This window comes from Alexandromys fortis, unplaced genomic scaffold, assembly GCF_014885135.2.
Source record: "Alexandromys fortis isolate MF-2015 unplaced genomic scaffold, M_Fortis_MF-2015_v1.1 scaffold_186, whole genome shotgun sequence".
Taxonomy (NCBI): Eukaryota; Metazoa; Chordata; class Mammalia; order Rodentia; family Cricetidae; genus Alexandromys; species Alexandromys fortis.
The window spans coordinates 2,209,202-2,236,644 of NW_026068067.1; the positions used below are offsets into that span (position 1 = coordinate 2,209,202).

Consider the following 27,443-nt stretch of genomic DNA (forward strand, 5'->3'; position numbering starts at 1 on the left):
GCAGAGCCAAGTGCCTTTGAGAGCCGGTGCTTGCTACAATAAGCAGAAGCTGCCACATTCTGCCACCATCACTGAATGATGAACTGGGCCCAGACATTCCAGGTCCAGTCACAGCTCAGCCACCATGGCACAGCTGTTGATGGGACACTGCAGTAGGCAATGTGACCAGGGCTCTGCCCTTGAGGTCCCTTGAAATGACCCTGCCAGATGAGTTCCGTTCTTAGCCCCATTTTTGGATGAAGTCAAGGTTCAGACAGATTTTTCTAAACTTGGTCAAGATCACAGAAGAGGCAAGAAATCAGGGGGTGCTTACATGGCGGCACACACCACAACCCACAATTTAATTTTACTCATTTTTTTAATCATTTTGCAGTGTGAGGATAGAACCCAGGGTCTGACACAGCTAAGTGAGGTGACAACGAGCCACACCCCAAGTCTGTCACTAACCCTGCTGCTATAATTTTGTAAGTTAGACCACGGTGAGACATGAGACTTCACAGATGCTAACAGCACTCTGGCACGGTTGCAGCCCAGCCTTCACTTGCCGTGCTTTGAAGCATGATTTTGCCTCTGTTTAAAAATCAGAATGAGGGTTTTTGGATTTTTTTTTTGAGACAAGGTGTTTCAATGTAGCCCAGGCTGGCTTTGAACTGGTGGTGTTCAGGCCATAGCCTCTCAAGTGCAGGGATATGCTCCACCATGATAACCCCTGCACTTGAGACCTTAGCCAAACAGATTATATTTCACCAAAGATTTAAGTAACTGCTACTATTAATTCATTCATTAATGACACTGGGGATAATCCGGAGCCTCGCACTCACTGGCAGATGCTCTACGGCCAAGCCGCAGCTCACAATCTAATTCCCCAAGGATCAATCACTGTGTGCTGGCCACACCTTGTAAGCCTATCGGAAATGAGTCTCCATGAATGACCAGTCCAGCTCTCACCAACCCATAAAGTCTCAAGTTCTCAGGCAGGCCGCACCAGCAGTCACAGGTAAAGCTAGAGAAAGGCTTTCCACCCTCTATCCAGCAGAGGTCCCAGGAGACAGTCTAAGGAAAGGGCAGGCAGGGACATTCAGCACCATGGCCAGCAGCCAACGGGCCCGGGCAGATTCAACTGCTGCTGCTGAAGAGGGTGGGTGCTGGAATAGAGTTCAGCACAGGAGCTCTAGCTGGCTCTGCTAGACCTGCAGCTCACCTCCAGGGCGAAGGAGGGGAAGAGAGTCATCGTGTCTTTAAGGACATGAGTAGATAGCTGTTATGGGGACACAGCTACTACTCCTTACCCAGCACTTTCGAGGCAGAGACTGGTGTGTCTGTATAAATTCAAGGCTAGATTTGTTTACAGAGACAGTTCCACGCAGGCAGGGATACACAGTGAAACTCTGTCTTTTAAAAAAAGAAGACTTTAAGCTGACTTGACATGCTTTTTGTTTCATATCATCCAAGGGATTCTAAGGTTCTTGGTTCTTGAAGGTAAGATATACCTGTGTGCATGCAACGCTGGGAATATGTGTACAAGAAATCCTGGAGCAGGGACAGATGCTGAGTTGGGAGAGTCGTGAGTCTGTGCCCGACCTCGAGGACTGCAGAGTAAGCCCGTGCCCCCAGCCGCCCTCACCTCCCAAGAAGTGACCCAGGAAAAGTTCCAAGGGCTTGTGAGTCAGAGGGGCTTTGACTTGGGTTAAAAAATGTTTCCCTGAGCCCCAGTTTCCTCAGGGTGAGCTGCAAAAAGCAGCCAGAGTGGCGTGCTCAATAGTCAGGGAAGGTTTCTCTTGCTTATTGCTGCTCCTCCAAAGACCAGAACATTTCATATACTGTGAACACAGAGGAGAGGTTCATCCCATTGTAACCAAGCAATGGAGTTTATTGTGTTAAATAGCTGCGGTGCCAGCATTGCTCCCGCCCTCCCCCTCCTGCTTACTCCTTTCCCCTCCCCCTCCCCCAATCTTTTTCTCCTTTCTCTGCCACTCTCTTTCTTCCCTTTCTCCTCTCTCTTTCCACCTCTTCCTTCCTAAACCCCTGTAGCCCAGCCTGGACTGGCATCAGCCCTGCTCTTCCTGCCTTTACCCTACCCCATCCCTCCCTGGGACTCTTCTCCCAGGTCTTTGCTACCAGATCTCAAAGCACTGCTGTGCACTGCGGTCACCCACTGCTGCGCATAACACTCGCCCCACAGCTGCACACTGCACTCACTTGCCCCACTGCTGTGCACTGCATTCACTCGCCCCACTATGTGCTGCCCTCACCCCACTGCCGTGCACTGCCCTCGACCCACTGCTGTGCACTGCCCTCACCCCACTATGTGCTGCCCTCACCCCACTATGTGCTGCCCTCACCCCACTATGTGCTGCCCTCACCCCACTATGTGCTGCCCTCACCCCACTGCCGTGCACTGCCCTCGACCCACTGCTGTGCACTGCCCTCGACCCACTGCTGTGCACTGCATTCACTCGCCCCACTATGTGCTGCCCTCGCCCCACTATGTGCTGCCCTCACCCCACTGCCGTGCACTGCCCTCACCCCACTGCCGTGCACTGCCCTCACCCCACTGCCGTGCACTGCCCTCACCCCACTGCCGTGCACTGCCCTCACCCCACTGCTGTGCACTGCCCTCGACCCACTGCCGTGCACTGCCCTCACCCTACCGAGTGCAACATTTATTTGACATATTTGTTTAATTAGATGAATTGCTCTCATTAGAACAACAGTTCCATTAGGGCAAGACCTAGGCTCATTCTAAGGTACATCCCAGGCATTTTTTCTGAGTGTAGAACACACAGCATTTGCTCACTAAAAACAACTAACCAGATGAAAGCACAAAGGACCACCTTGTAGAACTGGTGTCAACAGGCTCCTCTAAGTTCCTAGGTTCCTGGGCTTACACCATCCCGGACACGTTACTGCCGAACTGTATGATGGGCCTCACTGTTTTAAAGGGCTGCATCTTATGAGTGGCTGCCCCATAGTTTATTTAACACTCCCCCAGAACTTCAGCTGGTCTCCATTATGGCAAAGCAGGTCTGACTGCTCGTCTGTATATCTGTGTGCTTGTGAGAATTTCAGAGATACAAAGAGAGGGTCCGGAGGAGTGCATATCTGACATCCATTCGTATGTGAGTCACCCCTGAATTTATAAGGCTGTATTGTTTCCATTAAAATAAAGTTATATGAGGGGCCGGCAAGATGGCTCAGTGGGTAAAGGTGCTTGCTGCCAAGCCTGAGATCTGAATTCAATCAAAAAACCCACGTCATGGGAGGAGAGAACCAACTCCCACGAGTCGCTCTCTGCTATACACACCAGCATGTGTGTGCACACATGTGCACGCATGCACACGCACACACTCACACACCAAGCAAAATGTAAAAGGGAAATGCAGTGCTCTGAGGAGGTGGGGAAGAAGGCTTGGGGACCAGTGCTTCCTGAGCACAGCCCGTACCTGGCTCTGGGCTGCACCTCAACCAACCCCTCCTCCCCCAGGGACTATATGGTCACATATGCTTCATATGAAATTAAATCCATAAGTCAACTGTACAAAAAAAAAAGCTGAAACATGGAAAAATCAATACACTCCCACACAGACACACACTCACACATATGGTCTAGCAAGTAAGGTCAGCATCACCCCTTGCAAGTTCCACGGGTAGCACTAAGGTGCTGAGTAGCGTCTGGTCGGGTACCCCCGGCCACCCCCCCATCTTTCTATGAGTACTGAATAGCGTCTGGTCGGGTCCCCTCCTCCCTCCACCCCCCCATCTTTCTATGAGAGCTTTCATGTTGCTCCCTCCCTTAATCCCCTCTTATCATGAACTGTGTCTCTCCCAGCTTTCCAGATACCAGTTCCCTCCATGGCCCCCTGCCCCCAGCATCCTTCTCTGGAGCCATCTTTCTCTTCTCTATTGCTCTTAAATGCAAGCCAGCATCCCACCTGAACTCACGAGGTGCCTTCTCCGGCCTCCCTGCTTGCCTTGAGCCCTCTAACCCACACCTCTGCTCTCCCTCCCAAACAGCACCCATCCCAAAAGGCACCCACCAATCTCACGCTGTCAAACATTCCCAGAGAACACCAACCACCTAGGCTGACACTAGACACAGCCTTCGGTCACAGACAGCCACTGGTGAAGCCCCAAGTCTGTGCTCAGGGACAAGAATGTGACCTTGGGAGAAACCATGGTTCTCCAACCAGTGCAAGTCCCACCCATGACTCCAGTCACGCCCCTACCCCGCCATCCTTCATATAAAGCAGCAGCCACGCCGTGACTGTCAGCCTCCTCCCCTCTTCTGTGCTCTGCAGACCCAGCTGCCACATGGACCCTCCCGCCCAGTGAGGCCACCTGTGACCTCAGCTGCCAAGCCTCGGGATGCTAGATTATCTGTCATCTGTCCACCCACCCATCCAACCATCATGTCATCTGTCTGAGGATAACCTATCAGCTGCCGTCTGTCTGTCCATCATCTATCCACCTAATCCACCATCTAATTATCCTCTATTCACCACCTAGCTACTTAACCCATCATTTGTCACCTGCCAAAGCTCGTCTAGTGTCTACCAGTCCTCCATGTATCTGAGGCAGGGTCTTGGTGTTGCCTGGGCTGGCCAGTCTCAGCCTCCTCAGCCTCCCGGGTCCTGGGGCTGCAGGCTGGGCGCCACACTGGCTCTCCCGACATGTCTGCTCTGACTGCTGCCTTCCTGTGTTCATCTGCACGCCTCCTATCCTCCTGGCCTCTAATCCCAACTTTTCTTTTCCCCTTCCTTTTGTTCTACCAAATATCTAAAAGCCTTAGTCCTGGGCAATTATTCCTTCCCTGTGTATCTGTGAACCCATGTGCTTGTGTGTCTGTCTGTCCAACCTCTCCATTCTTTCCGTCCATCCATGTGCTCACTCGTCTACCCATCTGCCTATCTATTCACTCCTCTGTGTAGCTGCGTGTTCATGTCTACTATAGTTATCATCTCTCCATCCTTAAGTCTGTCCTTCTTCTCTTCTGGGGACTCTTATGCATTTCGGAGTTGGCATTCTCTACTGCTCCAAACAGAACGTGCACCTCCTCCTTAGCATCTGCAGAGGTAGGCTTAGAGTGAACACACAGTCTGCCCTCACACCCCAACCTTCAGGTGAGTATGGACAGTGAAGCACCAAGAAGACTAGCGGAAAGAAGAAAGATCCAGTGTCTCCTCATTTTCTCCTGCCCAGTGTGGTCCTAGTGATGGTCGAGTCCCCTAGGGCCTTCTCAGCAGACTCTCAATGTCTGCCTTCATTTCCTACGGCTGCCACAACAAACTGCCCACTACTCAGGGTGGAGGCCATGAGTTAAACATCTTCAAAGGGACCAAGTGAAGACTCAGTTTCAGGGCAGGGACTAGCAAAGGGGGGCCCCTTTAGGAACAACAGCCCTAGTCAGGGTGAGGCAGGAAGATCAGGGTCATGAGTTCCAGACCAGCCTGGGCTGTGGCTGAGAACAAGAACTGGAGTGAACCATAGAGAGGAATGAGGAATGGGGGTGGGGACAGAAAAGAAAAAAGGGAGGAGGGAAAGAGGAGGAAGAAAGGGGGGAGAGAAAGAGAGAGTTGGGTCCTAGTGGAAGTTGGGTCCCTGGAGAAGTGCCCTTGAAGGGGACTGTGGACTCAGCTGGCCCGCTCTTTTTCCTTATTTTTGACTCCAGATGTAAGCCATTTCCTTTACCAGAGGCCCCATGACACACGTCCACTCAGTCCTGAAATGGAACCAACGGAATCATGAGCCAAAATTAACCTTTTTTCCTCCTAAGTTAATTGCCTTGGGTATTTTGCTATAGTTACAGAGAGCTGATGAATACAGTAACTCAAAACAATGGAGCTTGAGCCTCTCCACGGTCCAGAGGCCAGCTGTCCAAAATTACGATGTCAGCAAAACTGAACCCCCTTCCTTCTTCCCACCACTGCCGTCTGGTCACTTCTTTCTTGTCTCTCTGCATGTCACGTGAGTGAACTCCTGTAATTTGTGACTTGCATGTCTGGGTTCTCACACCGGGAACCGTGACCTGGCACCTGAGGTCTGAGGCACAAGCCAGTTGCCTCCTCAGGCTTCCCATGTGGTCACTCAGTGCCTAGCTGGGAACACTGTTCTGGGAGCCTGTGGAACCTGGAGGGGGTAGAGATCACTGGGGTGGACTTTGAGAGTTCCTGTCTTCCCTCTTTGCTGGTCTGCGGAGCTGTGTCATAGCACACTCCCACTGCCGTGGAGTACTCACCGAAACAGACTGGCTCTATTTCACGTGTGAGTCCGAGCATATCTCTCCTCCCTTGATCTGCTTCTTAGTAGATTTTTGGTCACAGCAAAGAGAAAGTAACTATGCCCTATCCCAGACATTTTGGGTAGAGAGGAAGGTAGCCTGATCTTGGGTGGCAGTGCTGGCAGGAGGGCATGGAGCCCGACTTCAGAAGCAGTGCTCACTGGATCTGGTGGGCACATGAGTGGAGGCAGGGCTGAGATGCCTCCCTTACCTGACCCTACTGCAGTGAGGTCAGCTTGGAGAAGTAGATGGTTTAGGGAGGGACCCGAAGAGTGGTCCTGGTTCTGTAATCGACTGAAAAACATTCCCCAAAACTTCAGGTTTACCTGGGACCTAGGAATGTGACCTTAGTTGGAAATAGGGTCTTTACAGATATAAACTGAGTCGGAAACTAAGGAGGTTATGCAGGGTTAGATCTAAAGAAGGATTCTACGCGTGTTTTCACTTTGTGAAGTCAGCTAGGGGCTGCAGAGATGTGACCACAAGCTAAAGGCTGCCTGGAGCCACCAGGAGCAGGAGGAGGCAGGAAGCATCTCAATTTGCACTTGTATATGAGTTAGACAGACATTCTAGAACACTCTGCCCTGCTGAAATGTTCCTCCGCATTTTCCCCAGGTATCTGGATCTGCCCAGCCCTTCCCTCGCCAGCCCCGCGAGGCATGAAGGTTCTCCTTGCTTGGTCATTAAAAAAATACAGCACCACACTGCACCTCACTCCCAAAAGCGCTCACTGTGCAAACACTATTGATCTAATCCAGAGCCTCTGGCCGCAGTCCCAGGAGCTCCATCAATACCAGCCCAGGGCCGCAGGAACATCGGGAGGCCAAGATTTTTCCGCCTGGGTCTCTGCTGACCCTGACTGAATCTCTTCCCATGATGAGGGGCATTTACAGGAAGGGAAGGGATGTGTGCCATGGTTCTCAGATCCTGCTTCGGTGGACAGAAGGAAAGGCCTTGAACCTGATGTCTCCGAGTCATTTGAATCTTCTGTTAGTTTGCAGCTAGGGCTGAGTCCTCAGAATGCTAAGCCAGCAAGGAACAGCAGAGACAGAGGAAAAGGATGAAGACTTGAGACCCCAGTTTGAGAGTCTGGCTGGAAAAGGAGCACCAGAACAAGGCAGAAAACCCTTTAAAGTGGAAATCCGGCCCGCTGTGTGAGTGCACATTTTAATTCCAGCTCCTGGGAGGTCAAATGGGCCGCTCTCTGTGAGTTCCAGACCAGCCTGGGCTACATAGTAAGACCCTGCCTCAAAAAGATCAAAAGCCAAAAGTGGGAAAGAGAAGATGAGGATGAGAGCCAAACAGAGCTGGCGCAGGTTTCTCCATCCTTCAGCAGGTGAGGGGACTACAGCCTGAGGATCAGAAAGAGGAAAAGATAACTGAGGTTGAAAACCAAAGAAAGAGGAGCCCTATAGAAAGAAGGGAGCGGGAGGGGCATACTTAACCAGAATTTTAATATATGAACCTGGTTAACAAGAGGTGGTCAGCACAGGTCACATGCTGCTGCAGGAACAAGCAGGCCCTGGACCACAGCAGCTGAACGCCCATGGCTCTCCTGATGAAGCAGCATGCCTGCTGCCGATGCAACGGAGACTACACCTCCTCCTCCCTGCAGCACTGACTCAGGATAGAGCCATCATGCATCCATGATTGCAGGTAGAGAAAAAAATACAACGGGCACCTTAGATACTGGCTTTCCAGCTCGATCCAGACAGACCTCATACTGCTCCTCTCATGTTCACTGGCCAGCTCCCACCGCATGACCACGCCTGACTTCAACGGCACAGTTGCTGAGACTCAGCCTGTGATCTCAGCACTGAAGAAGCTGACACAGGAAGATTACTGAGAGTTTAAGACCAGCTTCAGGGACAATAGAGGTTTCAAAGCCAGTCCAGGCTACCTGAGGACCCTGTCTCAGGAAAGCAAGAGGTACAAACCAGCATAGAGGATTTCCTCTTAGACGGTCTGCCCAGAGCCAAACTGCTCTGCAGGTGTCAGAGGCAGGATATGAGCCCAGGGCTCTTAGCAACAAGGATACACCTGGATAGCAGGTGCAGACAGGTAGGAGAAGGAACAAGATGATAGCTTGAGGGAGGGAGAGGTGGAAGGAAATGGAAATTTCTAACAGCACTGGTGAGTCTCATCCTCAGAAACAAAACACACTGGAACATGCAAGACGGGAGGAGGGGAAGGAGCCGCAGAGGGAGCTGATGTCTGCACACAGGTGCAAGCCCCGTGCTGCACAGGCAGAGGCCGGAAGTCGATGTCCAGGTCTCAATTGCTTCGCACTCCCTGCTCTCCACCTTATTTTGTGAGATAGGCTCTCTCATTGAACCTGGACTCAGCGACCAGCTACGTCCTAGGCTGGCCATGAGTCCCAGGGATCCCACTGTGCTGGCGCCACAGGTTCACACCACCGTGCCCATGAGTCCCAGGGATCTAACTGTGCTGGTGCCACAGGTTCACACCACCGTGCCCATGAGTCCCAGGGATCTAACTGTGCTGGCGCCACAGGTTCACACCACTGTGTCCATGAGTCCCAGGGATCCTGCTGTGCTGGCGCCACAGGTTCACACCACTGTGCCTGGCTTTTATGTGACCGCTGGAGATCTGAACCCAGGACCTCATGCTTGTAGAGCAAGCTGGTACTCAGACTAAACACAAAGTCCTGGTTTTCTGTGATCCTTCTTCCTCAACTCCCCTTGAGCAGAGGGAAGCACCTTGCCTCACAACAGTAAGAATTCATACGGGATGAAGAGTTGGAGGCACGGTGATAAAGCAAGTCCCTACTCTCGGTGCTCTTTGTCTCCAGAAACTTCCATCTGTACCATGCTGAAGGTACAGCAAATCCTGGCCATGGTGGCATCTGTTTCAGAGATGCAGGAGCGGAGCTTGCCAAGCCCTTTGTCAGCTATGCGGCCCCTCTCTGGACGTCATCTTTTGCTCAGTTCCCAGAAATGTGAACTGCAGTTGGCTGGCCCTGGCTGTACCCTCTAGCGGCTCCTCCCCACCATTATCGCAGGCCAGCTGGCTGCTGTGCGCTCAGGCCAGCAGTGGGAAGGATGTCAAAGTCAGGTAGCCCAGGTGGGCCTTTAGGCAAGGCTGTCAGCTCATCACAGCCACTTCCATTCTGTCCCCTGCTAGGAATCAGTGCTCACCAACGATGTCCAGGGATCCTACTGGCCAAATTAAAATTACACCTGGAATCTGTGGCTGCCAGAACTGGGTTTGGGGAGGGAAGGGATGACCTTAAGCAGGTGCAGGCCTTCTGCAGGGGTTGGGGAGGGACGGGGTGACCACATGCTGTGAGGATGCAGGAAATGATGGCCGCACAACCCAGAACACAGAAAACGCCATCCGATGGCAGACCTCGAAGTGGCAAACACTCACAAACGTTTGGCCACAATTCAAGTATTAACACTCACTCATCAGAATGCAGCCCTCCTTGTCACACACCAGGTTGACTCTCAGCATCACCCACGTGACCCACACCATCACTTCCTTCTTTCCCTGCTCCTGCCCTTATTCCTGCCCTCTGCCCGTGTTTCCCACCGAGGACTTCTGGACCACGCCACTTCCTTCTGTTGCCCCTTGGTGGTTCCAAACCCAAGCAGAGGTTCTCTCCAAGGCCCAGGCTCTGCCCAGCCTGCTCACCTTCCTTCTGCCCTCCACCAATAGCGCTCTCCTTTCCCACAGCCACAGACTGTACTTAAAATCTTTGAATATAGTAAACGATATATTACTTATGAGGTTGCACGAGGTAATGTGTGGCTTGCTTTGATGTCTAACTGTAGACAACAGACAACTTACTTTCTTAATAATCTGTACATAATGCATCTTTTAAGGTTTATTTTTATAATTGCTAATTAATTGTGTATGTGCAGGTACCAGAGGAGGCCAGGGGGCATTGGATGCCCCACACTGTAGTTACAGGTGGTTGAGAGTTGCCCTGTGGGTACTGGGAACTGAACCCAGGTCCTCTACAAGAACAGCAAGTGAGTTTATCTGCTGAGCCATCTCTCCAGCCCCTAATGTGCAACTTATTATTTTTGTTTGTCGCTTAGCATGTGCCATCAGGTTAACACGTCCCTTGTGAGTCTGTTGCTTATCTCTCCTCAGAAGGAGTCAGTCCCATGAAGGTGGGGACTCGTGTCCTGTGACATAAACAGTATCTTTCTTTCTTGTGCCTTCCATCTGCTTCCAATAGGCAAGGGTGTAGCTCTGGGAAGCAGGGCCACTTTCTGTCCATTTTAGACACAGAAAACAGACATCACCAAGGATGGCTCAATGCCCAGATCCCCAAAAGCACGGGTGGGTCACATAGTATATACCATGCGAACTGTGCGCCAGGCAGTGGCTCGAAACCAACAGTACTGCACAGGAAAAGCCAGATGCTCTGCCCTCCGGTGAGGAACCCAGCCAGCTGTTTCAGTCTGCCATTATTTTGGGCCCCAGTGGTCACTGGTCCACTAGGAAGGAGTACTCTGGAAGGGAGGTTGGCCATCTTCCCATCATGCAACTCTGGAGCCTTCAGAACTCTCTGAAGGTCCATCAGCATTTGCAATCTGTCTTGGGTTTCTACTGCTGTGTCAAACATCATTGCCAAAAGCAACTTGGGGAGAAAAGAGTTTATTACATCTTAGACTTCCAGCTAACAGCCTAATCACCACAGGAAGCTACGGCAGGAACTTAGAGGCAAGAACTGAAGCAGAGACCATGGAGGAGGGCTGCTAATTTGTTTGCTCAGCTCCCTTTTTGTTTTTTTTTTTTTTCAGACTGATTTCCTTTTTTAAAATAATTATTTATTTTTTATTTTATGTGCACTGGTGTTTTGCCTGCTCGAATGTCTGTGAGGCTGTCAGATTCCCTGGAGCTGGAGTTAAAGACAGTTATGAGCTGCCCTGTGGCTGCTGGTCCTCTGGGAGGACGGTCAGTGTTCTCAACCGCCGAGCCATCTCTCCAGCCCCTTCAGACTGCTTTCTTATACCACCCAGGACCCAAGGGTGGCACCCAACAATCATTAATCAAGAAAATGCCCCCACAGACAGTTAAACAGCCCAATATGGCAGAGGTAATTCTTCAGTGAAGACTTCTGACCAGGTATGTTTAGGTTTGTGTTGCGTTAACAAAACCCAGCCAGTATAAGGTTCAAGGGCAGACACCTTCCTCGTCCTTTTCTTTTCATTCCCAGGAGCAATGGTCAATTTTAAGTGTCAGCTTGGCACAATCTAGAATCAATGACTGGTGAGGAAAGCCTTAGTGAGGGGCTGTCTGGAGCAGGCTGAACTGTGGGAGAGTATGTTAAATGAGGTGATAGGACCCATCCCCCGAGGAAGGCATCATGCCACGGGCGTGGGTCCTGGACTGTATAAGGAGGAGAAATGAGCTGGCGCACATCCATGCCCTCTCTCGCCTGACTGTGGTGCTACTTGCTGCAGCAAGCACCTGCCTTGACTTCCTGGTTATGATGAACTGTAGCCTGGAATCAAGAGGTAAAATAAACCCTTTCTCCCCCGAGCCCCTTTCCTCACGGAGTTTTATCAGAGCGACAGGAAGCGAACTAATGCAGCATGTTTTCAGGCTTGTGAAGAAATGGTCACAGCCCAACTCCCAAGGAGCAACCTGACTTTTCTTCCCTAGCCAATATTTTATCTTTCAGGAAACCCAGAGTACCGAGAGTCTCCTTCAGTGTGTGTGTGTTCGCCTGTCTGTCTGACCCTGTGTGATAGGGAACAAGGGTGTGGAGACGCAAGGCTCACTTCAGCTATTGTTCCTTGGGCTCGGCCTGCCTTGTTGAGTCACTGGCCTGCAGCTCACCCGTCCATTGCCTTGAGCCCCAGGATCTCTGTCTTCCCAACACTTGGTTTTCATGGTTCTTCACAGGGAGCTCTGCTCGCCCCACTTCCCAGAAGCCACTTTCTCAGCCACCCAGGAACTCTTTCAGGTATGTTTACCTTTTGTTTTCTTATTTCTTCATCCATATTTTCACTCTGGAGTCGCATAGTTCTGGCCTAACCATGGCCCTCCGCCACCACAAAACAGCGTGCCAGAAAATATGGCGCCAAGCTTTGAAGATCAGGGCAGAGGTTAATATAGGCAGTGCCCGGGGCTTGGAAGGTATATCTTTAATGGGAAACTTTGGGGATTTATAACCACCCCCAGTCTGGAGCGGGGCAAAAGTACACTCTACAGCAGGTTCACCTCATCATGGCAGAAACAAGGATAGACACAAACATAGGTGAGCAGGTCACGGGTAAAAGGGACACTCCCTGTGGATCTACGCTGCACTCCAGTCACTGCACTGTGTGGGGATGTTCCAGCCACATCAGTGAGGACAGGCAATAGCCCTAGCCATCTGCCCTAGAGAGGTCACTGCCTACATACATATAAACATGTCGGCATACATATAAACATGTGTGTTAAGCTAAGCAGTCTAGAGTTCCAGACAGAAATGAGGGGTGGAGGGGGTGGGAACGCAAAGTGTCCAATGTACAAGGTGGGTTCTTAGAATGAAGCTTCTCAGAGTGACCTGAGGGAGGTGAAGAGAATGGAGTTAGTGCAAAAGCCCCGAGGCCGCCCTGGTGCACCTGCTCGATGAAGAGGCAGTGGAGGCAAGAGGCCCTGGACTTCCTGGGAGTGGGGAAACCAGCGACAGGCAATGAGAGGAAAACTCTGGAACTCGAATAGAAGTCGGGGTGGGGGGACAGAAGACAAGTGAAATGTGGACCCTGCCACCTCACTCCCTTGTGTCGTAAGACACCCAAGGCTGGCAGCTGTGGGGAAGAGAGGACAGAGGACAGGAAGGAGGGCTCTGGGAGACGGGAAAGGAATCAAAACATGACAGCCACTTGTGCAACCCATCACTCCAGAGACTGAGGCGGAAGGATCCCAAGTTCCACGCCAGCCTCAGTGACATGGTGAGGTCCTGACCCAAACGAAAGAAAGAAGGGAAGGGCAGAGGAGAAAGGGGATGCACTGGAAGGAGGGGATACCGAGTGAGATGGTGCTGGCGTACCCTCATGCCTCCCTGTGGAACCTCTCTAAACCGGCCCCCAGCCGTGCTGTGCAAACAGAGCTTCACTGGCACACCGTGTTCATGTACACAGTACCCACGACCCCATGTGCACATTAACTAACAGAGGCAGTCCTTCCACAGAAATTCACTGCCCTCACTCGAGCCTGTGGCAGATAAAGGCAGCCAACACCTGTCCTGTAACACCAAGGTGCAGCGCGGAGGGTGGGAGAGACAGCTAGTCAGTGAAGGGCTTACTCACCAGGACCTGGGACAGAATCTCCAGCATCCATGTTACAATCGAATAACAAGTAAGTAGAAAGAAAGATCCAGAAACAGGCAAGAAAGTGTGTGCCTGTGATCCCAGCTCTGCAATCGTGGATGGATGGGTGGAGAAGACAACAAGGTTGTCAGTTTAAATCAGCAAGTTCCAGTTTCAGAGAAAGACCTCTCTCAAAAAATAAAATAAAACAAAGATAGAAAGACAAACTCAACTTCTCTCTCCCAACAAACACAAAGGCATATTTGTACACACATGCATACCCAAACACCCACCCACCCATGTAGACACATAACCATACTAACACACATAGAGTAACATATCCCCAAAACACCCCCATACATAGCACCATACACCCATACTAACACACACACACCATACACCCATGTACCCCCACACACACACCATACACCCATGTACCCCCCCCACCATACACCCATTTACCCCCACACACACACCATACACCCATGTACCCACACACACCATTCACCCATCTACATACACACACACAATCAGTCCCTTTTATCCATGGGACCCTACTGGATATCCAAAGCCACAGAGGTGACCCCATGTAAAGTGTGTGTTCTATGCACAAATAACTGTGAAGGGGTCTAGCAAGAGACCAAGAAGCATGACAGTGGGCTACAGTCATACACTGAGATGAATCGCCAGCTTCAGCACTCCTGGGGCCCACCGTTAAGTAAGAGTCTCTCGAACGTAAGCATTGTGAACCTGGCAGGAAGGAACTGCCAGGTGGGTAACATAGACATGCAACATGCAGGGACCATGCACAGCCTGGAAATCTTAGCATTCTGACTGATAAATGCATCGGTAGAGTTGAGGGAGTTGTCGTGATGACACTTAGAATTGCCTACGGTTAAAACCCTAGAGCCTGTATATTTCTGGAATGGCCCGTTTCCTAATTTTAACTATCTTGACCACAGAATGAGTGAGTAGGAGAGCGTTGGGGATGGTATGCAAGCTAACTGACCCTCACGTGCAGCCGTCCCTGCTGAGGGGTGGGAAGTCAGTAAAGCTGGGAGGTGGTGTGGAAAACCAGTTCTCCTGGGACTCAGGAAATGGGGGCCCCCACACACCACCCCAGCAGATGTGGTCCTGGTCCTCAGCTCACTGTGTCATGCTGGATGGGGAAGAGGGGAGGCAGAGAGCCTGCTGGCTAGATGCCAAGGGCAATAAAGGCCTGCTCTTCCGCTCTGTCTGGAGGGGAGGGACAGTCAGCCCCAGAACAGAAGGAGTGGGGACAGGGCTTCCAGGAGATAAAAGATATGGGCAGGGTCCAGCCATTGTCACAGCTGCCGGATGGACCCTGGGAGCCAGAGGGAGGAGTCACTGTGCACGGCTAGATCTCAAGCCATTATTAAGTTCTCCACCGCACCTGCCCATGGCTGGCAAAGCCCAGCTGGCACAGGTGAAGGCGTGGCCGTAGTTCCTGCCTCAGCCAAGGCCAGCCATTCTCAGGCTTCACCCTCAGCTGCCTTAGGCCAAGACCCCTCTCTGGACCATCAGCACGATGACAAGTGCAGGACCTTCAGTCAAACCACAGTGGAGCCGGCCACAAAAAGCCAGGAAATAGAAACAAGCTGGGGGTGTGGCCCAGTTGGTGGAACACGTGCCCAGCATTCCGGGATCCCTGGATTCCATCCCGTTAGTGTGTTAAACCGGAGCACGCAGCTATAATCCTAACTTGGGAAGGCAGAGGCAGAGTGATCAGAAGTTCAAGGTCATTCTTGGCTACCGAGTGAGCCTGGCTATAAAAGAGCCTGAATTTTAAAAAGAAAGGTCCCCTGACCCTCCTGTGAGTGCCGTGACTCAAGAACACGCAATAAATAAAAACATAAATATCAACTATAACACTTGCATGTGTTCATTAGGTATAGTATGATCTTTGCTATTTCTGGGGGAGCTGGAAGAGAGGAATTTGAGTGTTTCCTGAATAAAGAACCACGAGAGCAAGGCACTGTGTCAAATTCCTGACATCCTAACACTCGAGAGGCTGAGGTAGGTGGATTGAGACTTATAAGTAAACCTGGGCTAGAGAGTGAAACCCTGTTTTTTTTTTAATCCCTTCCTTCCTTCCTTCCTTTCCTCCCTCCCTTTCCCCCTCCCTCCCTTTCCCCCTCCCTCCCTCTCTCCCTTCCTCCCTCTCTTTCAAGACAAGGTTTCTCTGTGTAACCATCCTAGCTTCTCTAGAACTCACTTTGTAGACAAGGTGGAGACGCACCTACCTCTGCCTCCTGAGTGCTGGGATTAAAGGTGTGCACCATCACTGCACAGCTTCCTTGTTTCTAAATAGACATATGAATTCAGAGGATGATAAATGTGTGCAGCTACCAATATGTTTGTGATCTAGATATGACCACAGCTCCCTGCACACACACTGGAGACCCGACCACAGCTCACTGCACACACACTGGAGACCTGACCACAGCTCCCCGCACACACACTGGAGACCCGACCACAGCTCACTGCACACACACTGGAGACCCGACCACAGCTCACTGCACACACACTGGAGACCTGACCACAGCTCCCCACACACACACTGGAGACCTGACCACAGCTCACTGCACACACACTGGAGACCTCACCACAGCTCAGTGCACACACTGAAGGTCTGATCTCTGCATACTGTTTACATGCACTGAAGACCTGACTACACACACTGCTTTGCATTTACTTGTGTGTCTGCATGAGGGGACATGTGAGGTCAGAGGACAACTTCTGGAAGTCAGTTTTCTTCTAGTACACGGATCCCAAGCATTGCATTCCGGTCATCAGGCTTGGTGGCAAGCAAGGCCAAGTCATCTCTGAGTACCATATTTAAAAATGTACAAACAAGCGTAATGGGGTAGACCCACAGCTGAGTGGTGCTGTGCCTGCCTAGCATGCCTGAGGCTCTAAGTTTTATTGCCAGCACAATCTGAGAGAGAGAGAGAGAGAGAGAGAGAGAGAGAGAGAGAGAGAGAGAGAGACTAGATCAGTCTTCCAGTCCCACATCTGGGATGGCAAGGTGGCCCTGGAGCAACAAGAACGACCATGGCTGAAAGAGACTCGGAAGCAAAGCCCATCAGCTCGGCTCTGTTCCTGACAACAGCGGTGACAGACCAGGAAGCCCCGCAGGCCAGGGGCTGCCTAGAGCCTCTCGGGGCCAGAATCGCACTGACCATCTGGGTGACTCCAGAGCACGGACCCTTGGAGGGAACTCAGATGGCTTTCTTACCCAGAGAACTCTGCCAGAGAAGGAGCAGAGTTCAAGGTGACAGGCAGGGGGTAGAGGGAAGGGAGGAGGGGGGAAGCAGGAGGCTGGGAGGATGGAGGGGGCTATGGCCAGACCGCTCTAGGTCTCACCTGCCTCTCCACAGCCACTAGCCACTTGGAGCCACTGTGCTCCAAGCGCACAGTCCTACCTGGGAGGCCAGCAGTCAGTTCTTAACCTAGTCTCCTGGCATTCAACTGTACCCTTCTGAACCATGCTACACACAGAGGCCACCGGGAGCCTTTCCCAGACACATGGCCATGATTCTGCTATTTCAGCGGCCCGCCTTCAGGACAAAGATTAGATTCCTAAGAGGCTGCCACAGGGCCTCTGCCCATGCTTTTGCCTCCCAGGCCACACAACAGTGGACGCCTATAAGAACTCAGTGGGCCACCGCACCGGAGAAAACTCTTATTCATTCATCCATTTCCATGATGCCAGGAGTTGAACCCAGGGTCTCACACACATGGAGCCATGCCAGCCCAGCAAGGAGACTTGTTTATTTGCCCCTCAGAGAACCTGGACTTGCCCCTCCCTACAGGGCTTGTGACTAGAAAGTAGCAAGGCTCCTTGTCCCACTGTGAGCAGCGTGAAAGCAATGTTGTGGTGTCACGTACTCCACTGTAACCCAGTGCCTACTACATAGTAGGTACGCATTAAAAAGTCATGTCTTGAGGAGCCGGCACAGCAGATAAAGCTGCTCGCCACCAAGTCCGATGACCTGAGTTTGATCCCCAGGATCCACAGGGTGTAAGGAGAAACCCACAAGTTGTCTTGACTTCCAAATGCATGATGTATCATATATTCCCCCAACACACTAAATAAATTAGCAAATAAACAAAAATATAACTTAAAAAGTATGATGCCCCAGGGTCTGAAGAGATGGCTCAGTGGATAAGAACACTTGCTGTGAAGCACAAGGACCTGAGTTCAAATCCCAGTACTGATATTAGAAGTTGGGCACAGCTGCATATGCTTGTAACCGCAGTGTTGTGGGGGAAAGAGAAGCAAGGATATCTGCAGCTTGCTGATCAGTTTAGCTCCAGGTTCAGAAAGAGACTGTGTCTCAAGGGATTCAGGTGGAGAGCGATGGAGCAGGGCCCCTATGTCCACTCTGACCTCTGCAACCGCCCCCCACCATGCACCAAACACACAAATAAAATTAATTAACTTTAAAAAAAAGTCATGGAGCAAAAGGCTTAGGGCAAACCCAAACCAGAAGGGAAGAAGCAGAAACGGAACAGGCTGTCTGGGCTGGTGAGGAGCTCAGAGGACAAGGGCATCTGCCACCAAGCCAGGTGACCTGCGTTCATTCCGCAGGACCCACGTGATAGAAAAAGAGGACCAAGTCCCATGGCTGTCCTCTGGCCTCCCCTAATGTGATTAAAAGGTTTGGAGGAAGTTGTCTTGCAGAACTCTTTGGTCAGAAGCCTTTTTGACGATCCAAGACAGTGATCACTCCAGGAGTGATGAGGAATCAGACCCTTCCCTAACTCCACAAGTAAAAGCCAACCCCATGCCAATGAAAAGAGCAAAAGTGGAACCTCCAGAAATAACAGAAAATATAGTCCTGGCCCCAGAGTGGAAATGGCTTTCTTAAGTAAGATACTAAACTCAACAAATACCAAGAAAAAAAATGTTTAAATTCCTCATTCTAACATTAACAGCTGTCAATCAATAGACATGGAATGTGGAAAAGTGTTTAGAAGGATGTAATATTATGATAGTTATTATCTGAAAACAGAGAAGAGGATGCATATGATAAATGATGAAGTCATTCCCAGAATATATAAAGAGCACCTAGGAATCAATATTGAAAAAATGAAAAGCAAAAAAATAAACTACTAAAAAAAAAAAGGATGGGGGGCTGGAGAGATGATGGCTCAGTAAGTAGCTGAAATGCTTGTGCAAGCATGAGGACCTGAATTTGACCCCCAGAACCCATATAAAAATCTAGATGTTGGAGTTGGATTCCCAAAACCCACAAAAAAATCTGGATACTGTGACATAAGTTTATAATTCCAGGGCCAGGAAAGCAGGAATAGGAGGATCCAAGCTAGTTAGCCCAGCTGACTTAGAAGGTTCCAGATTCAGTGAGAGATTTCAAAAGAGGTAGATGGTGTCCCCGAGGATGGCATGGTGGGTATCCTCCAGCCTCCACATGTAGGAAGACACACAACGCACGAGGCCATGCACACACAAATATACCTGGAAAGATGGACAAGATGTGAGGCAGGATCACAAGAGAGCAAACAAAGTGAAATCACCCACTACCCGCAGGAAGGTCACATGTTTGGTTTCGTTTTCCTAACAAAGGACATGACCACGTGTTGAAGAGTGTAATGCAAGCTGACCCCTACTCCACGTGAGCAGCATTTCACGTGAGCCTGTGGTAACAACTGAGGGTCCGGCAGTTTCCCACAGAGGCAACCAGATCTACAAACAGTCCTCCAAAGGAACCATCTTCCTCATCGGAAACCAGAGTGGTGCTTGGGGAGGGGAATGAGGGGCCAAATCTAAAAAAAGACAGGTTTGTTCCTCCTCGACAAGACAACTTCATTTACATAAAGTTCAAACGCACTGAGCTATCAGGCTTTGGTAATGTACCAAGGTGATGAGGAACTCCTGGGCAACAAAATGACCAAGTCACTGTTAGTCTTCAAACTGCTCAGGATTAAGAGCACAGACAGCTTCTGCAAAAAAGCCATGTTTTGTTCCCTGCACCCAAGACGCGTGGCTCCAACAATGGGTCCCTCCAGCTCAGGGGATCCAATGCCCCCTTCTGGCCTCCTCAGGCAGTTGCACTCATGTGCGCATACACACAGACACATAATTAAAAATAAAACTTTGAAAATACCAAACTGTTCTTTGTTTCTCCATCCTTATCCAGCCTGCTCCCTGGTCTGTATTGATCTCTCTCTCTCTCTCTTCCCCCTTGGCCTCTGCCTGTGTCTTTCTATGCATTCTGGGAAGGGGGTTTGGGAGATAGGAATCACCCACAGTCTCATCACAAAGAGATACAGATCAAGAGCCAGTTTATGGAAAGAGCAGGAACAAAAAGACAAAGGGAGGGTAAAAGAAAGGGAGAGAGAGCAGATGTTCGAGCAGAAAGTAAACAGACTCAGGAAATGAAACAGGGTGAGGCCTGGGATGGGAACCCGCAGGGAGGAAATGAGAAACAGACAGGAAATACGAAGCCAGGATGAAGTGGCCAGGGACAGTGGCGGTGGGGTTTCTCCACCTCAGCACTCTCCTTCCTTCCCTTCTCCAGTTCCCTCATCTCCTCTACCGACCCCCCCCCCCCCCCCGCACCCATCACTGTTCCCAACCTCACCTCCCTCCATGTCCACCTTCCCTGTCCTCGTGTATCCCCAACCACCACATAAATATCAAGTGACCTAACGAAAGAGAAGTGGTCACCATTGTCCTCAGGGCCGTCTCTCAGCTCCTGCCTCTGCCGGGCTCAGGAGGGGACTGTGTCCGCCTGTCACTCGGATCCCTCATTAACTTTACTATCAAACATTCTCAGCATGGCCAGTTGTAGGTCTTGTTTATTAAATATTTACGGGGAGACATCCGGCCGAGATGAATCCGGCTTGCGGTCACCCTGGAGGGCCGACTCTGTACCTGCTGCTCTGATTAGCAGAGATTGCTGGTAGGGACCAGGCTTACAGGGGACAGCACCAGCTGCCTGAGCACTCTGGAGACACACAGAGACCCAGGTAGGCACGGAGCTGGGCATCCCCACATCCACACTCGAGTGCCAAGATCATCTACCAGGGAAGAGAGCTCCAAATCCCCAAAACTAGAAAAGTAAACCCAGTGCCCATTCTATGAATATGGGCTGTCACCAGCAATTAGAATCAGGGGTCTAGAGAGTTCTGGGATGATGAAAAGAATGTCTTGGAGCTCAGCAGAGGTGATGGTGGCAGTGCACCAGGAATGCTACCAAACTGCTTGTTTAAAAACAGTTTATAATAAAGTCCGCAGTGAGGGCTAGCCTGGCGTGCATGAAGCTCTGGGTTTTGTCCCCAGCACTGCAGATGAAAGGTCACCAGTGGTCATAATGGCATAAGCATTTTTGGCTCCATTTTCTTACTTTTCATTTATTATTGGAGGTGCACGTGACCCAGCAGGTAACTGAGGTTGGTGAATATGGTAGTCGGAATGAACTTGACCCCCGCAGGCTAACGCACTTTAATGTTTGGCTCTCAGCTGGTGGACTGTTGCGGAAAGGTCTAGGAGGAGTGGTCTTGCCAGAGGAGGTGTGTCACTGGGGTGGGCTTTGAGTTTTCGAAAGCCTTTGCCAGACCTGATTCCTCCCCACCCCCATGAGCTTGTGGATCAGATGTGAGCTCTCAGCTGCTGCTCCAGCACCATGCCTGCCTGCTGCCCGCCACAATAACCGTGGACTCTCCATCTAAAATGGTGAGCAAACCCCTAATTACATGCTTCTCCTCTAAGCTGACTTGGTCATTGTGTCTCTGCACAGCCACAGGACAAGTGACTGAGACAGAGGACAACCTTGTGGGACTGTTTCTCTCTTCCCACCTGTACGTCCTCCAGGCACGGATCCCCGGTAATTAGGCTTTGTAGCAAAAGTCCTTTATTGCACTGAGCCATCTTTCTGGCGTGCCTCTATTTTCTTTTCTGTTTTTTTTATATATTTAAAATTGTGCATGCATGAACATGTGTGTGTATACACATGTGCAGGTGCTAGCATGTGTCTGTGTGTGTGCATACACATGTACAGGTGCTAGTGTGTGTGTGCATACACATATGCAGGTGCTAGTGTGTGTGTTTGTGTGTGTGTGTGCACACGCATACACATGTGTAAGTGTTAAAGGCTGAATGTAGAAGCATCTGATACCCTAGAGCTGGAATTATAGGCAGATGTGAGTTGCTTAAAATGGATACTGGGAATCAACTTGAGTCCTCTGCAAGAGCAACAAACACCACTGAACAATCTTCCCAGCCCAAATTTCTTTTTAAACTGAAGAGTCGATGCTTGCACTGTTCCAACTATTAGCTGTAAAGCCCAGACAATGAGCTCGCTGGGGCTGTGGCAGCCACGCCTTAATCCTGCACATGGGTGGCAGAGGCAGGCAGGTCTCCAGGAGTGTGAGGCCAGCCTGGTCTACACAGACCAGTAGGGCTGCACAGTAAGACCCTGTCTCAAAACAACAAAAAGTACTCATACATGTAGGAGCGCCTGCTGTCTGTACCCAGGCAGCCCACGCAGCCCTTGGAACCGCAACTTCAGACTCCTCTCACAGACGGGCAGGGAGGTGCCAGATCCCCAGTTTGATAGAAAAGGACCTTCTGGCTCAGAAAGAGTGAGTGGTCTTCTGAGGGTCACAGTCCAGCCTCCACCTACCTGCTCAGTTCACCACCCACTTAGACCCCTGGGGAGATGACTACTGGGATGTAATGGTACATGTGTGAAATCCGGTACTAGAAATGCTGGGTTAGGGGTCGTGAGTTTAATGCTGGCCCGGGCTATAGAACAATAATACCCTGTATGGGATGGAGTAAGGTTGTGTCCTGAGCATTTTTGGAAGGTGCATACTGTTCTGTTACATTGTGACACTGTCTTGACATATTGTCACTTGCTGTTCTGTCTACTGTTTTTGTTACACTGTTGTTATGATATTATATTGTTCTGTAAGTTACATTTTAGCACACTTAACATGCTATATTATGTCACAGTGTTGCTATGTAGCAACAGGTTAGCCTGGAACTCCTGACTGCAAGGCTCACTCTATGCCCTACTCCCACCTCAGCCTCTCAAGATCTGGTGCTTGGTGTGCATTACCCGACTGGACAAGAGGACTTTCAAATCTTCCAGATGATTCCCCATGTTCTCAGCTATCAGCATGTCTGCCTTGTTCCTCTGCCCCTTGGTGCAGCTCTCTGCAGTTTGAGGTCAGCAACCTTGGACAAGGGTTTTTGAACATCTGTGGATTCGTGCCTGCGTTTTGTGTCTAGGTATGACATAAAGGGGGAAAAGAAGAGGGGCCACCTGCCAGTCTGCTGTGGTGTTTCAAAATGCAATTGTCACCCTATCACAGAGGAAGTTCCTCTTGTACCCATTTTAAAGACCAATAAACTGAGAGTCACTAAGGTCAAGTGGCTCTCAAAGGTCATCACAGATGAAAAGGAATCTAGTTCTAGCTGCCCTCCACTCTGTCCCTCACCCTGCCTTGTCCTCACCAGGCACTAAAGGTGTCTTGAGAAAATACGAGCATTTCCCCCATTGGGTTTTACTCCCTTCTTTGCCATCACAGTCCCCATATAGCTTCTCTGCAGACTACTGTAAGTGGATCTGTTACGCAGAGCAGAAACAATGCCCACAACCCCTGGGAACTGCCACGAAACCTAGGGTGGAATCAGGCACTTCTTCCATGGTCCTTCAGGAAGAGACTGTACTGGCAACAGCCCATCCATGCCCTCACTTGGCACCAGTGATCGAGTGACAATCTTAACAGAGGAAGAGCGGGGGCTGAGGAAAGGGATCGCCATCGGGGCTGAGAAGAACGGCCCAGCTGCTCTTCATCCATGGGGGATGGAAAGGAACGTCTATCCACCCCAGACACAGAGGGCAGTGACAAGTTAAAGACAGGGTCTGCCTGAGTCCACCTGCGGAACTGAATCCATCTGGTGACTAACAGGGACAAGATTGTGCCCGTAGGTTTGAACTGTCAACTTAATATGACCTGGAACCATCTGGAAAGAGGATTTCCGCTGAGGCACTGTCTAGAGCAGGCTGACCTCTGGGCATGTCTATGGGGGTGGGGACGGTTACCTTGTAACTGATGTGAGAGGCCCCAGGTCACTGTAGCTGGCACCATTCGTTGGTCTGGGAGTCACATGAGTAGAGACAGCTAGCAGGTGACACGGGAGCATTCAGTTCTCTGCTCTTGACAGTACATGCGGTGTGACCGGCTGTCTCAGGCTCCTTTCTCTGCGGCTTCTCCCAATGGACTCTAATTTGCCAGTGTGAGCCAAGCAAACCCTCTCTCTCCCAAGTTGGTTTTAGTCAGGATATTCTACCACAGCCACAGAAATGACACGGGGACAATGGTGAAGCCAAGCATCCTTGCCATCCACCTCTACCCCATTGTGGGTAGGACAATCAACTCAGGAGCACCCTTGGTATACCCTCCACCTCCGAAAGCACTGCCAAGACCGCGTGCCACAGAGGGGCATGGGGGTGTGTGAGAGGGTGTGAGAGTTCAGTGAGCTCCTGCCTCTCTGGGGAGGAGTAAGAGACCCTCCACTGGCGGTCACTGCAACGCCATGTGATGGGAGCCCAGTCCTCTATACCCCACCCACCCCAGCCTCTCTGCTCCCTTACACACCAACACGTCATACCAAGGATTCGCCATCAACAATCCAAGTTCTGGAGCCTGGGGTATGGTACAGAGCCTATTTGGTCACTTAAAGGAGACCAGGCCATTTGGGGGCTGCAAGAGCTTGCTTTTCTCTGAGAGCTGTTGGAATGGAGGAGCTATTATCCCCCACCGGCCACAAGGAGCACACGCACCTCCACACTCTCTTCCAAACCAGCGCCTGGCCTGTACGAGTAGCACACAAACCAGGGCCCAGCACCCATTTGGGGACTTCTGTAGTATTGAATACTCAGGGAGCACCTCCTTTACATGGTCTCAGGGCCAAAGCGACTTTGGCAAAGCGACATGGGTATCATTTGGGAAGCAGAGCTGGGATCTGAACACAGGGAGTCTGTGTGCTTGCTTCTGTACCCTACACCACGATGATGCACAGCCTCAATTCCAAAAGCCAAGCGCAAAAGCCGGCAGCCTCTGCACGACCCACTTCCACCTCCCAAGACCTCTGCACAGACTGCTCCTGAGGACACGGAGCCAGAGCCACGCAAACAACCTGTAGGGACTCGAACCACACTCTCTGTGTTGTTAGCCAGAGCAGAGTGGGATGCAGACACTACCACTTTTCTTTCTTTTTTTTTTTTAACTCACATGTGAGTATGTACAAGTTAGGAGCCATGTTTGCTTCCTTTCAGACAAGATCTCTTACTGGCCTAGGCTCACCAACAAGGCTATGCAGGACCTGTCTGTCTCTGCCTCCCCAGTGCTGGGATTATAAGCACACACCATAGCGTGCCTGGCTTTTTACATGGGTGGCAGAATTCTAACTCACGTCCTTGTTGGGCAGAACAAGCACGTTATCATCTCCCAGCCCCTACCTAGACTCCACTTCTGACACAACACTGAGAATGAGCCAGCCACGTCCCGTCCAGGAGTCTACCTAAGGAAACGGGAAAGCAGGTATGTCTGCCCAGGCCCGACTGGTGCTCGTGGGGGAAAGTCTTAACACAGAGACCACACATGACAGCCAAAGGTGTAAGGCGTGTCAGAGCAGGGGAATAAGGACAGATGGTGCCATTTCCAGGGGAATAAAGTACAAGGCCCACACAGTCCCCATCTTCCCATCCCTCTCTATGGCACACAATAGGTGTTCAATAAAAGCAGATGGCTGGATATGAATGAATATGTTTCCCCTTGAATCTCAACCCTCATCACTCTTTCCTCTGCCTCCTGGGGATGCCTAAATGGCACCCTGGTGACAGAAGGAAGGGACACCGGAGCCACAGCCAACACCAGAGCTATCCAAACCAGGAATACAAATAAAGTGAGGCACGACTTAAGAGCTGGGCACCAGAAGGAGGCTGCAAGCATAGGAGAAGGCCCAGCAGCTTACATTCCCACATCCCTAGCTCCAGCTGAGACCCCCTTCCACACACTCGACTATATTTATATCAACGGATCTGTCGGTAGCAGGCTTGTGGCTGATCGTGTGAGATCTGAGGTTCACAGAAAACTGGCTTAGACACCCAGCAGGGAAGAAAAGCTGTAAATGAAATTTAAGTCACCCAAAAATCCTAAATCCACCCACTTCCTTCAAAGCATCCCAGAGCATCAGGGTTTCTCTGCCTGTTTTCCTAGCTCCCTGGGCTGAAGAACTCTTCACTGGCAGGGTTTTCCTGGGTATTTTAGAGTGCTTCACCACGTTTCTGACTCCTACTCAGGTAACAGCAGCATCCAACCCCACCACCCACACCCGTCACAACCAAAAACGTCTCTAGACATTGACAACTAAAGTCACCTCAAGTTCAAAAGGGCAGATTCACATATGGACCACGATGGTTTCCAGATGCTATCCTTTTCCTTCTCGGCACCACCTGCATCATGAAATTGCCAATCACCTTGCCTCAAAACCGGCTCCACAGATCCAAAGGCAATGGTAACAAGTATTGGGTGTGGAGACCATTGAGAATGTGTCAGCACCATGGACAGAGCCTCGACACAAAGATGTCCCCTGCCGTGTTGTTTAGAGCAGTCAGATGGAGGAGGCAGTGGCAGGAGGCTCGCCACAACCCAGAAAGCAGAATATCACTAAGATATTAACAAAAATCTTTTCTGGGGTTTCTGCCAATGCATACAGCACCGTTGTGAGAATTTAAACAAGACGCCCCTTTCTCGGGTTGTTAAGCCCATCTGTCAAAAACTGTCATAATATCCTCAATTTGTTAGAGCAAGATTCTTAAGTTCCACCAACAAATATACAGCTCTCTGATGCTTCTGACGTGTGATCTGCTACCTTTGCTCACTGTACAACCTGCCCGACCGCACATGGTGGTCCGACGTGTTCCAAGGACGACAAGGGATTGTATTCACAATTCTGGATCCATAAAAATGTATAGAATGAGATGCATCGAAGTATTCTGGGAATTCTTTGAGTATGGGAGAATGTCCATAGATTTCACATTCTTCTTTGTACATTAGATGTCCAATAAGTGACGAGGCTGAGCCTCTTGGAAGAGGTGACCTGGGGAGGAGCTATCTATGGAAGACTTGTAGGATGCAACAGAGGCGGAGTGGACACCATTATGCAAATGAGCAGAACGGAAGAGTGAGACCAAAGATACAATAGGAATCAGGCCTCAACATGTCACAGGAGTCTGTGATTCTGCAATCTGTGTGTTCTGACTGCTGAGTAACCACTGCAGGCATTTCCTTGCTCTCCCTGGAGAAGACATGGCCCCAATTTTTCTACCCATACGGCAAAAGCCAAGGACTTCCACTTTCAGTCCCATGACTGAAACAAACAGGTGACATGTTTCCAGAGTTTAATAATGTCTGTCAATAACTCTGTTAGCCTGCCCCAGAGCATCTCAACATCTCAACTGAACACTTGCAGGTGGATGGTGCAGGAAGTGCCAAGTGCAATGAAGGCAGGAGCCTGCTCTCTGATCTTCAAGAGCAGCCAAGCCTACTGAATTTCTGGAAGCAGCAAATAAGAGTGGATTGGTACTGGAGAAGGCATCACAGGGCAGAAACAGGGAATACCATGGTCCCAAGTCAATGAGAAGAGCATATGTCAGAGACCACACACAGGCCTTGCCCAGACCACGTTCTGACATCCAACAAATACCCATACACCTGCCCACTCATTTTCTACCTTTCAATCTAATTCCTGTATCATTACATCTACTCATTCATCTACATACTAATCCGAACACCAGCCCATCAATCTCCCAATCCACCCATCCACCCAC

The 27,443-nt window shown here is 50.6% G+C and overlaps 1 protein-coding gene across 1 annotated transcript in view; it reads right to left on the bottom strand.

Annotated features, from left to right (window-relative positions):
- Positions 1–27,443, bottom strand: part of Cacna1a (calcium voltage-gated channel subunit alpha1 A) — a 265,280-nt gene that overhangs the window by 180,845 nt on the left and 56,992 nt on the right. The gene's annotated exons all lie outside the window — the stretch shown is intronic.